Source organism: Octodon degus, unplaced genomic scaffold (assembly GCF_000260255.1).
Source record: "Octodon degus isolate 3935 unplaced genomic scaffold, OctDeg1.0 scaffold00098, whole genome shotgun sequence".
Lineage (NCBI taxonomy): Eukaryota > Metazoa > Chordata > Mammalia > Rodentia > Octodontidae > Octodon > Octodon degus.
In genome coordinates, this window is record NW_004524674.1 from 9,309,284 (window position 1) to 9,321,526 (window position 12,243).

Sequence of the window (12,243 nt, forward strand, 5' to 3'; positions counted from 1 at the left end):
TGTTATACAAAAGAGAACTACTCATTCATAAAGAAGGATAATCATGAGATTCTATAGGTAAATGGATGCAATTTGAGACCATACTCATAACCGAAGTAAATCAGACTCACATGTGTAAACATCATATTGTCACCCTTCTGTGAGATATTGAAAGAATAAATAAGGTCTAAAAATGCACATTAGATATTGTGAAATGGGAATAAATTGTTTAAAAAGAAAAAGGAACTAGGACAGGAGAAAGGGGAAAGGAAGAAAGGAAAAGGGGAAATAATACACTAAGATAGTAATGACTTCCTAGGAAGGTCTGTGCTAATACTGGAGAAATTTTATGTCCCTATCCTGTACTATGAGTAACTACTTGAAGATTATAATACGTAGTTCTATTAACTATTATTATTCTCTTATTATTTTGTTATGAAATTCTGTCTCACCTTTTTTCATTCAAAAAGGGCCAGGGAGATGGCTCAGTAGAATAAGCGCTTCCCTGGCAAGCTCAAGGGCCTGAGTTCAATCCCCAGTTCAGCTAATAATAATAATAAATAACAACAATAATAATAACATTGTCCATGTCCTTAGATTCTGCAGTTGTCTCCCAGGAATTGGTCGTGTAGAAACCATTATAGTTGTGCACTGTGATGCATGCCCAAAGTTACGCAACACAAGTTGGAAACCATCTGCCTTCCTAACAGAAAACTGCTCAAATTAACATGCATCCATAGCTGGAATGTCTCTAACCATTAAAAATAATGTAAGTTCACACTTAATTCTACAGTAAGGGAGTCAACTTACATTGTCTAAAGGAATCCAGTTTACAAAATATTATAAGAATACCAGTTTACTGAAATAACCAATAGTGTCTAAAATCATGTACCCCAAAATTCCAACCATCACTTTTCCCTTTAGACTTTGTTTTATAAACTAAAGCAATGAAATTGTATTACTTTTAAAACTAGAATTTGTACAACAGCCAAATTTGAAAATTCCTCTCCATCCTTCAATGCCCATCTAGAGGTCAGCCCCCGCCCCCAGGAAACTATTCCTGCTGCCTGGATTGGAGTTTCCTCACCCCATTCTCAGAGAGTATTCTTGGGTCTCTATTTCAACACTGGTCATGATTTCTCTTGCATTTGTTATCTTTCTTCTGCACTTCAAACTTGCAGTATCCTTCATGGTGGTATCTATGCCCTGTTGGAAGAGCTCAAGCTGTCATTTACGTCATGCATGTCAGCTATTGCGGGACATCTGTGACACTATGGACCAGAGGTGTGGAAATAACTGAATCTACATCCACTGTGCTCTGGGCTGGTCCAGATCGCTGCACCTAAAGCTAAGCATTGATTATGGACCAGGCCAGGAAGTCTGCAGGAAGAGAAACATCTCTGACTTTCTCCTTCCATTTTTAGCCAGTCAATTTGACCCAAAAATCTCCTTTGCAGACAGCTTTCCCAGAAACCAGTTTCTAGACCGCACAAGTAGGGACAGCACAGGGTAAGCATTTCTCTAACACACTGAGACATTATGGTCTGTCAGAAAGAAAATGATCCATATGTGCGTACAACTTTTCACTGCTTACCCAAATTTCAGTTTGAACCACATCCGAGGTACAACAGATGATGGATTTACGACTGTTCCTTGTAGCTGGTACCTCTTCCATGGCACTGGACACCCTCCAAGCTAGTGAACTAGGTATGGCTAGGTAACATGTTTGACCACTTAAACATGAGAAGAAATGGCATTTTTGAGCAAAAACTGACAGTAAGAGCGATGATTTATTGAGTATGTCTATATACTGGAACCCATATTTAACATTTCACATGCACCACCTCAATTACCAAAACAACTACATGGATACAAGTGCCAGGTTATAGAAGCGATCACGGTAGGCAGGGAAGCAAGACGGTGGTGCGGGCAGTGCTTGGGGCTGTGAGGGGGCACCTCTGGCAGGCCTTGAGGAATCCGTCTGTACCCAGTTCTAAGAGCTGTGGCTTGATTCTCAGTACCAGTATGAAGTGGGTCCGGTTTTCAAGCCTACACGTCAATGTTCCAAAGGATTTGCCCAAACCTACGATAACTGCTTCTGATGAGCCAGACGCATTGTACAAACACCAGTCGATTTTAGTAAAAGCCCACGATAAGGCTGTACTGGATAGTTCCGAGTATTTTGCCATGATTGCTGCTAAGAAACTCGATCTCTCTATTAAAGTGTATGAGCCACCTTACGCTTCCCGAGTCCATACATATTTTCAAGAAGCTCAGAATGCAGTAAGAAAGAACACTTTACAGATATTTGGAATTACGACACCTGACTGGGTGCACAGCGAATGTCTACTTGGAATACATTCAGTGAAACTTACCCGAAGGAGTCCCCATGGAAGTAACCAAGACAATTAAAAGTTACCAGAACACATCAAGGAGCCAATCTGGTGGGGCTGGGGAGATAGCTCAATAGAATAAGTGCTTGCCTGGCAAGTGCAAGGACCTGAGTTCAATTCCAGGTTCCGCCAATAAGTAAAATAAAAGTGCCAATCTGAGACATAGTAGCCCAGGAGAAAGAAACAAGCAAGTTCTGAGGCCTCACTCCTGCAGGGAGAGGAGCACGGGTGTGGCTGTGTTCACATGGGGAGAGAAAGCCGAGTCCGTCCCGCTCCCCGTGGCGTCCACTGGCCCTGCAGCTGAGAGCACAGTGCGGAGCTTTAGTGGCAGGTGCAGCTGTAACAAGAGGATCGTGTCTGCCCATTGAAATACTCAAAAAAAAAAAAAAAAGTTACGAAGGAGGAAACCAAATCGCAGCAAACTGACTTTGCTCAGCAAAGTGGTAATTCCTAAATATTTTATCCAGGATTCCAACACAGCACTGTGTATCTAAAACTCAAATTGGACTAATGGACACATTGGAATATTCAAAATTCTTTTTTTTTTTATGTGTACCAAGGATTGAGTGTTGGGCCTTGCGCTTACCAGGCAGGCACTTGTTCTACTGAGCTATCCCCCAAAATTCTTATCACATAGAAAGAAATTGTTATGGTTTGTGCCGAGGTGTCCCTCCAAAGCCTCATGCAGTCATGGGGCAGCTTCTGGAGTTTGTGATTGATTATTGTGGGTGTGGGGGCTGAACCTGCCCTGGGGCAGGCAGTTTGCATTGCAATGTAAGGAGGGGAGAGAGGCTACCTAGCTGCTAGAGCTGCTGCCACTCCTTTGGCTCTCCTGTTCTTCGTCACCGCCATGAAGTGCTCTCAGCCCTGTGCCACTCTGCCTTGGAGCCAGCCAATTATGGACTAAAACTCCAGTAACTATGAGCTAAATAAACCTTTCCTTCCCTAATTTTGAGTGTTGGGTATTTGTCCCCAGCAAGGAGAGAAGAGAACTGAAACAGAAGTATTTAATTTGTGCCATTTCAGTCATGCCCTGCTTTGCCTAAAGAAGGAAAAGAGAGTGGGATCTAAGAAAGCAGAGCCCACATCTGCTTAGTGTGCTGTCACACGTGTCACAGCTGCAGCCGCTCACAGATGTAAATATCATTTCCAGGTATATTATTATGAAAATGTGGGAAGGAACCCCACAGAATAATGGAGCTTCAATTTCACCCAGAAGCAAGAAAAGGAAATTTGGAAACATGTCTCTCTCTGTAATAACTAAAATCAGTCCTACTGTTCATTCCATCAATAGATGCTTCAGTATTTTCTCCCTTCCCCCTGGAGAAGGAACTGCTTCCATGGCTGGAGTCCCAAGTGGAAGTGACTTGAGGACAGTGGAAGAAACCCACAACAGACACATAGCATCAGTGAGAAGAAAACATTTGTACTTGTTATGTTGGGCAAAGGGGTTCTTTTGCTACCGCAGCAAGAATATTCCTATCTTGACAGATCCAGCAATGTGCAGCGTCCCTCCCAAATCTCCAGGGATATGTAGAGGCTTTCTCTTGGCTTCTGCATTTCTTCCTCTGCCTAGCTCATATCTTGAGATAACCAGCTCTGTTTTTTGATGTCTCCTTTCTTAGCCATACAAGTCCTTCATGTATGCATAAGACTCTGTCTTAGTTCTGGAATTCAGTCTTGACTTTGGAAAGTCAATGGAAGGTTATTATGCTGCAGTGTCACAAAGAGCTTCCCTCTGAGAGCTGACACCTTGGTCACTGGAAGCCCAGGTGAATCCCTTGAGTCTGCCAACTCCCAGTTTACCTGTTTTCTAGTGCAGAGTGCACCACTGTCTGGGAGGCTTTCTTCCTGCTGACGTTGTCACAGCCTCCACTTCCCCTAAGCATCTTTACAGGGCTTTCTTTCTAAAATGTATCAGTTCTTAGGTAAGTGTAGGGACTGGGGTTCGAACCCCAGCACCACATGCCGCAGTGGCCCCACCCCCGGGCACTCTGAGCCAGCCACTGAGACCTGGCATGGTGGCATATGTAATCCTACAGCTGGGGAGGCTGAAACCAGGAGGATCACTATGTGCCCAATTTTTATAGTTAGGATAGATATACAGCTACTTTCTCTTAGTTCCATGAGAAGACAGATTTATACTACTAGTGTTTAGACAAGATATCATGTCTGCATCTTGTACTATGAATAACTACTACAAAGACAACAGTATGCCAGCCCCATATAATAATGTATTAATTATTGTAATTGTCCTACTAACCTGTTTTGAAACTGTTTCATTGCTATTTCTGTCTCAATAAGATTAATTAAAAAAAATGTGACCGAGCTGCATAGTGGGACCCTATATCAAACATAAAAAGAAAAAAGAGAGAGAGAGAGAGAGAGAGAGAGAGAGAGAGAGAGAGAGAGAGAAAAGAGAAAGCAAGCAAGCATTGGGAATTTGTACTTCTTTCAGAATTTCAAAGGTAAATAATAAACACAGTTTTAAGATACTACATGCAAAATTTAAAAGAAATATTTAAGCTATATTTATAGTACAAATCCAGGACTAGGCAAGGGTAAAATCTGTGATTGGGGGAGGAACAAGTCACTTCCTTCAGCACTCTAGAGGTTCTCAATGAGAGAAAGTCAAGGGGTAGTGAGACCCATGGTAGAGGAAAAGCCACAAATGAGAGGTTCCCCAGATTAAGCACATCTTCAGGGAACACAACAGACTCAATTAAGAGCTAGAGTCCTGGAAGAATGCAAATCTCCCAAACAAAACATAATTGAGCAGAGCAATGAGACTTGATCCCATAAATAACCCGCCATAATTAGACCATATCAACAGTTCCTATTAAAGAAACATCAGGCAGCCAAGTCTGGAAGTCTGGGAAAATTGAGTTCTTAATTAAATCCTCATCAGAATGACTAGTACCCCATGTCCTTTGCATCCCATGTCCCCAGGTCTCAAGAGTAAGCACATCAGGAAGTGGCTGGGGTCTCTGCAATAACATGAATGAATCCTTCCCCTGTTCTTAATTCTTGGCCACTGATCTTCAAAGTACCCCAGCTGAATCTCAGCATTCCCAGAGAGGAGTCATGCATACAATCTACTCTAAACTGTAATGTTTACCTTCTTCTCTTCTTTTTATATTCTTCCCCCTCCCCCATACCAGGAGTTGAACCTAGGCCTTCACACTGAGCTACACCCTTAACCCACCCTTCTGTTCGCTTGTTTATTTGTTTGAGATAGGGTCACCCTAAGTCATTAAATTGCCTAGGCTGGGCTCAAACTTGCAGTCCTCCTGGTCACCAGCCATATACACTTCTGAGCCCTTCTCAGCAGCATTTGGTCTGTGGAGTCCTTGAAAAGACCATCACTAGGCTTTGTGTTCCTTTGTCCCTCGGTCTTCTTCCTACGTCTCTGAACAATCTGTAGTTTCCTCTTCAACTCTTCTTCCCCTGCTCCATCCAGAAAGCTGTGGTCTCCCTGGGATTTTTCCTTCTCTCTGGCCCAGGGTTGTGGTTTGTATCTGGATGTTCCCCCAAAGCCTCATAAGGCCAGGGAGGGGGTGGGCTTTTTGGAGGTGGCCAAGTCTAGAGTTTGTGATTGGTTCACCATCTAGTGCTGGGATTGGCAGTGTGAGCGCTACACCACCCTAGGGCAGGTAGTATGCATACAGTAGAAGGGAAGAAAAGAGGCTTGCCTCCTCCTCTTTGGGGTCTTGTTGCTGAGTAGTTGCCCCTCTGCCACACCTCCCTGCCTTGGAGCCAGCTGAGTATGGACTGCAACTTCAACAAACTGAGCTAAATAAACCTTTTTCTCTCTAACTTTGGGTGTTGGGTACTTTGCGTCAGCAATAAGAGAAAGATAACTAAGACACACAGTGATGTGCTCTAGATGTTGTCTCAGTGTCAGTGCCTCTCTCTTCCATCTCCAGCCCTGACCTCACTCCATAGCACCTAATCCCCAAATCCAACTGCCTAACAACATCATGCTGGACCTTTCACAGCATTTTAAACTCAAAACACCTAGAATTTTCTAGTGTGACCTGCCTGTGCCGTTCATTCCCTCCATGACCAGCGCTCCTGCTTGGTGAGAACCACCCTCCCATCATTTTGGGACATGACTTTGACTGGACATCTTTTTTCCCTTATGCTCACCTACATCCTTCTAAATCATGGGTGCCCAGCTCTCCCCTAAAGGGTTAGATAGTAAATATTTTAGGTTCTGAGGGGCAAATGGTCTCTGTCATGGCTGTTCAACATGGTGTTCTCTCCTGCTTAAGTACCAATGACTGTCGGTACGGGTGGCTGAACGGCATGACTCCTCAGCCGATCGACAGAAGCCCATTTGGGTCATTTTGGGCTGGGGAGATGGCTCAGTAGAATAAGCACTTGCCTGGCAAGCACAAGGACCTCGGTTCAATCTCCAGTTACTAAAAAATAAAAATAAAAAAGAAATAATAGATGCTTATGAAGTGTGAGAAAAATATGGTGAATGTTTAAATTTAAAGTTTTTTGTACAATAAAAGGCACATGGTCATAATCCCTCTCAAAACATCCCCCCCTCACTTCCACACATTTATCCCACCATTGGGGTCATTTTTGAAGCAGCTCTGGATGTCCTGTTCCCTTAGTGTCTTTAGCTGCCGTGTTCCTTGACATCCTGAATTGACTGAAAGCATTTAGCTTTCGTACTGATTGTGACCTTGGGAAGGAGCTACAGGTCACACCGCACCAGATCTGATGGAAAGGTGGACAAGGACGCTTTCACCAGCCCGCTTTTCACTGGGTGGCTCTGGCCAGCCACTTTTGCTGTGTTTTGTTCTTGCGCTAAACAGGCTCTCATGAAAGAGGCAAGAACAATGCGGGAAGTATATTTGAAAGAGTGTTTTAAGAGAGATTAATGGCAATCTGTGTTTTACTATAATAAATCTCTAAAAATTTAACATTCGCTGTTTATTTTCATTGCATAATACCAAACTCTAAGACATAAAAACAATTCTAAGAACTCTACCCAGCTACTCAGTCCCCTTGACAGAGGATCTTCCAGCAGCTTTCGTGTGCATCTTTCTAGAGATAATTTATGCATACCAACCATATACAAATGATAGCATATTATATCCACAGTCCTGAGACTCGCTTAAATGTATTTTTCTTCCTACTATCTATATTGCAATCTCTTATGAACGTTCTTTTTCCTCAATATTAAAATTAGAGTTTTTCTTTCTCTTTTATTATTTAAATTTGTAGATGTATATGCAATATCCAAGCCCTACAAAAAGATTTAAAAATAATATCATGTATATTCATATACCTGCCACCCAGCTTAAGAAATTAAACATTGCTAGCACAGCTAAATCTCTTTAGTATGTATCTTTCTAGAACCACCTCAACCCTGCTCCTTCCTAGAAGTAACTGTCAAACCAGACATGATAGTTATTCCCAAATATTTCTTTGTACTTTTATTATACATGTTGTTTCTCCAAGCAGTAATTAATATTTTTACACGCTTAAAAGCTTCATAGTATCATTTTATATGTGTTTTCTGCCATTTTCTTTTTTTAAGAAGCATTGTTTATTTAATTAAATTAGTTAATTAAAAATCTCTAGCACATATACATATGACTTAATTTTGCACCAGGTCACCCCAAATCAGATTTACACACAGCCCTCAAATGCAAATAACACAAGAAAGTTTCTAAGTGGTGCTAACAGAAATCCCTTTTCCTTTATCACAAGCAAATTAAGAATTTAAATTTAAAGATGTATAAAACATCAACATACCTTATCTAAAAAGTCTACTTTTAAGAAAGAAGGGCATGTTCTCATTTTTTGCCTAAATTTCATTTAATTCTTCCCAGTGGACCCGAAGCCTCCAGAGCCCCTTTCCGTGTCATCCAAGCCTTGTATTTCTTCTGTCTCTGAGTAATAGATCCGTTCACAAATAAGCTGGGAGATTCGGTCACACTTTTTCACTCAAACTTTTCTTTGCCACATTAAACAGCGCGACACCACCATCCCCTCTGTGCTCTTCATCTGTGACCCCAGCTCCAACATCCCTGAAGTGTTTGGCAGCCACGCCCGAGCGCGGAGCCACTCTGCAGCAGCACCCAGAGGGAAGAGCGATCTGGACGTCCGTCTTCACTTTTTCCATGGTGGTGTCGTGCAATCACAGGCGCCGTGGAGGTCGACGCAGCCGCAGCCCGCATCGGGGCCGTGGCGTGCTCGACAGCCGCACGACTCGCGGCCGCAGCGCCCAGCGGGCCTGCTTGCTGGGGGACACGGCGGCGGTGATGTCTTCGGAGCAGGGCATGGCAGCGGGGCCGGAGAGCGAGGGGAGCAGCGAGCACAAGGACAGCTGCTGTTTTCTTTTGTCACAGAAAACAACATTATCTTCTTTTTAAATAAATGTTTGTGGGATTCATCCGTGTCAATAACGTGTGACTCCTGGACCGCTAACATTCACTGTGGTGTAGCATCACGTGTGTGAACCGTCTACTATTTATCCTTTCTATTGACAAGTAGTCAGGTTGTTTCTCATTCTTCGACATCACAATGTGACTGCGGTTACCTTCAGACACATTTCCTTTTTTTTTTTTTTTTTTTAACATTTATTTATTTATTTATTGTGTGTGTGGCCAGCTCAGCCCACCAGGGGGCGGGGCTGGCTGGCATGTGGTGCTGGGGGATCAAATGGCGGTGCCTGTGCTTTGCCAAGCTTGTTCCAAGTAGGTGCTTTAGACCACTGAGCCATCTCGCCAGCCCTCAGACACATTTCCTAATACAGTGAAACAATTTGTCAGGCTACGTAATGGAATAGCTGGGCATGGAGTATGTACAGCTCCAAGTTCCTAAATAATGTTCTCCAAAGTGCTTGTATCAGCTTACACTGTCTCAGCAGGATGTGGACTCTTACTGTTTCACCTTCTTGCCAGCCCTTAATGTATCAGGCTATACTGGTCCGCTTTGTGTTACCATAACAAAATACCTGAGATAGTCAACTTAAGAAGAGTAAAGGTTTATTTTGGTTCACAGCTTCAGATGGGTGAGTGCCTGATCAATTGGCCCTGTTGTTTGGGGCCTGTGGTGAAGTGGTCTATCATGGCAGGAGAGTGTAGCAGAGCAGCCTGCTTACCTCCTATCATCTGAGAAGCAAAAAGAGAGAAAGAAGACAGATGAAGGAAGACAGATGAATCTGTGTTCTCTGCAAGGGCACACCTCCAATGACCTCACTTCTTTCCACTGGGCCTCAAGTCCCAAAGGTTATACAACACAAAATAGTACAGGCTGGGGATAAACCTTTTGACACATGGGGCCTCAGGGGACATTCAAGTTCCAAATTTTAGCACAGGTACACTTGGAAGAAAGGATGATGGACTCAGATGGGAGCACCCTAGGAAGATCAGTCACCCCGTGGTGAACTGAGTTAAACAAGAGATAGTGAGGGGGCTGGTGAGATGGCTCAGTGGTCTAAAGCACCTACTTTGAACAAGCTTAGCAAAGCACAGGGACCACATTCAATCCCCCAGCACCACATGCCAGCCCGCCCCGCCCCCTGGTGGGCTGAGCTGGCCACACACACACACACACACACACACACACACACACACACACACACACAAACAAAAAAACAAAAAAAAAAAAAAATAAAAAAAAAAAAAAAAGAGAGAGATAGTGAGGCATCCATGCTGGGGGGCTGTCACAGCCTCAGGCCTGAAGGTTAGAACTCAGCCTGTCCCCTCACAGCTGACCTTGGGAGGAAGAAGAGGGAACCAGGAGAAGGAAGCCCAAACTTATAATCCTCCAGCTTCTATTTTCTGGAGGGAGAAGATTACAAAGGGATCTGAGGGGCAACAGAGAGAACACCTGGCAGTTGGCATTGTAAGACTTTTAAATTATTGCCTAGCTGACAATGTAAAATTGTATCTCATTAAGGTTTTATTTTGCATTCTTCTAATATCTAATGAAGTTGGGCATCTTTTCATGTATTTATTGACCATTTAATATTCTCCTCTGCAAATTGCCTCTTTCTATGCTTCACAGAAATTATTTTCTTTTGGCTCATCTTGACAATTGATTTATGGATGTTCTTTAAATATTCTGCATGTTAATTCTCTTGTGGATATATGTGCATTCTTTTTACATTTGTACAGTGCTTCTGATGAAGAAAAATTTTAAATTTTAATGTTGTATTAATCAGTTCTTTCATAGATTGTTTTGTTTATCCTGCTGAAAAAATCCTTCCGTATTGTGAATTCATAAAGATATTCTACACTTTATTGTAACACCTTCATTTTGTTATTTTTTATTTCTTTTTTTATTTTTTTTTGCTCCAAATGCCTTCAGGCAAGGTTTAGCTGGCTTGAGCTGTGGGGATCGAACCACAGCAACCTGAGCCTGACTGCTTTGTTGAGGCAGCCACTTAAAGAACTGAGCTAAGGAGCAGGCCCCCACCTTCATTTTTTAATATGGGGTTTTTAATCTCTCTGAAACTTACTTTTGTACATAGTATGAAATCTAGATCCAAGTTTTTCATGTGAATTACAAATTGTCCTCAGCGCCACTATTTGCTAAATAGTTACTTTATTATTCCCAGCTGATTTGCACTGTTAGCTCTGTTACATAGCAAATTTCCATGTAAGCATTGGTTTGTTTCCAGGCACTCAATTTTGTTCCACTATTTATTTCCCTACAACTGTCAAAAAACACATTTTAATGACTTTAACTATGAAGAATATATGGATATCGACCAGGACAAATCCTTCTCTTCTTTAAAGCCTTCTTACTCTCCTCTACATTTTTGGAATCAGTTTTTTTTTTTAAAGTTCTGCAAAATACTCTATAAGGATTTAAAATGGAAGCACATTAAATTTGTAAATTAATTTGAAAGGAATTTCTTTATTTTTGCTTAATGGGTTGGCTAGGGAATTCACTATAGCGCTGAGTGGATGCTTTTGCCTTTTCCCTGATTTAAATGCATGGCTTTTAACATTTTACCATTAAATGTGCTTGCTGTATGTTTCAGTTCCCTTTATGAGGCCAAGAAAGTTCCCCACTCTTCCTCTCTTCCCAAACACTTTATATGAATGAGTGTTAAATATTTTCAAGTGATTTCTGACCCGTTGAGATGGTCAGACATTTTCTTCTTTGATGTGAACTATCTTTGCATTCCTGAGATATAATGGGTTCAATAATGATCATATAAAAAAAAGATCATATAAATTTGTACATATGTGCATTTGGTTTGCAATGCTTACATTTTCACAACTATATGAGTGAGAGTGGTGTGTAATGTTGATGCCTCACGATGTGCACATATATTTTGCATCAAAGTGTTAGTAGCCTCATACAATGAGTGTTGATACCTATTTCTTCACCTGTTAAGCTCTGGAAGAGTTCGTCAGGTCAGAATTATTATGTGGCATTTCTTTAGAGTTTATTGTTAAAATTGTGTAGGCCTACTGTTGAAAGGTAAATTTTACACTGGTCCCAACCCCGGGTGCACTGAGCAGGCCTCAGAGACTGGGTGTGGTGGTGCACACCTGTAATCCCTGTGCTAACCAGGCTGGAAACAGGAGGATCACTATGAGTCAGAGCTGCACAGTGAGACCCTGTACCAAATACATAAAAAATGTAAATTTCAAAATACTGAGTCTCATTTTTCAAAAAAGAATAAATTGCTAAGTTTTTCTGTTTTTTTTTCTAGATGCAATGCTAAATATTTCAAAAGAAAATTTTATGACGCATTTCATGCTCAAATTTCTTTACATAAATATGTTCATAATATTCTGTGACATCCATGGCTATTCTTCTTCTTTCATTTGTAATATCCCATACTTGTATCCTCTCATTTTACTTTATTAATCTTTCTAGAAGTTTT

At 41.8% G+C, this 12,243-nt stretch overlaps 2 pseudogenes; one reads left to right on the forward strand and one right to left on the reverse strand.

Moving 5' to 3' along the window:
• Window positions 1-1,982: 1,982 nt before the first annotated feature.
• LOC101578682 lies at window positions 1,983-3,418 on the forward strand (annotated as a pseudogene).
• A 4,792-nt stretch (window positions 3,419-8,210) lies between these two features.
• LOC101578542 lies at window positions 8,211-8,676 on the reverse strand (annotated as a pseudogene).
• Between the last annotated feature and the right edge of the window lie 3,567 nt (window positions 8,677-12,243).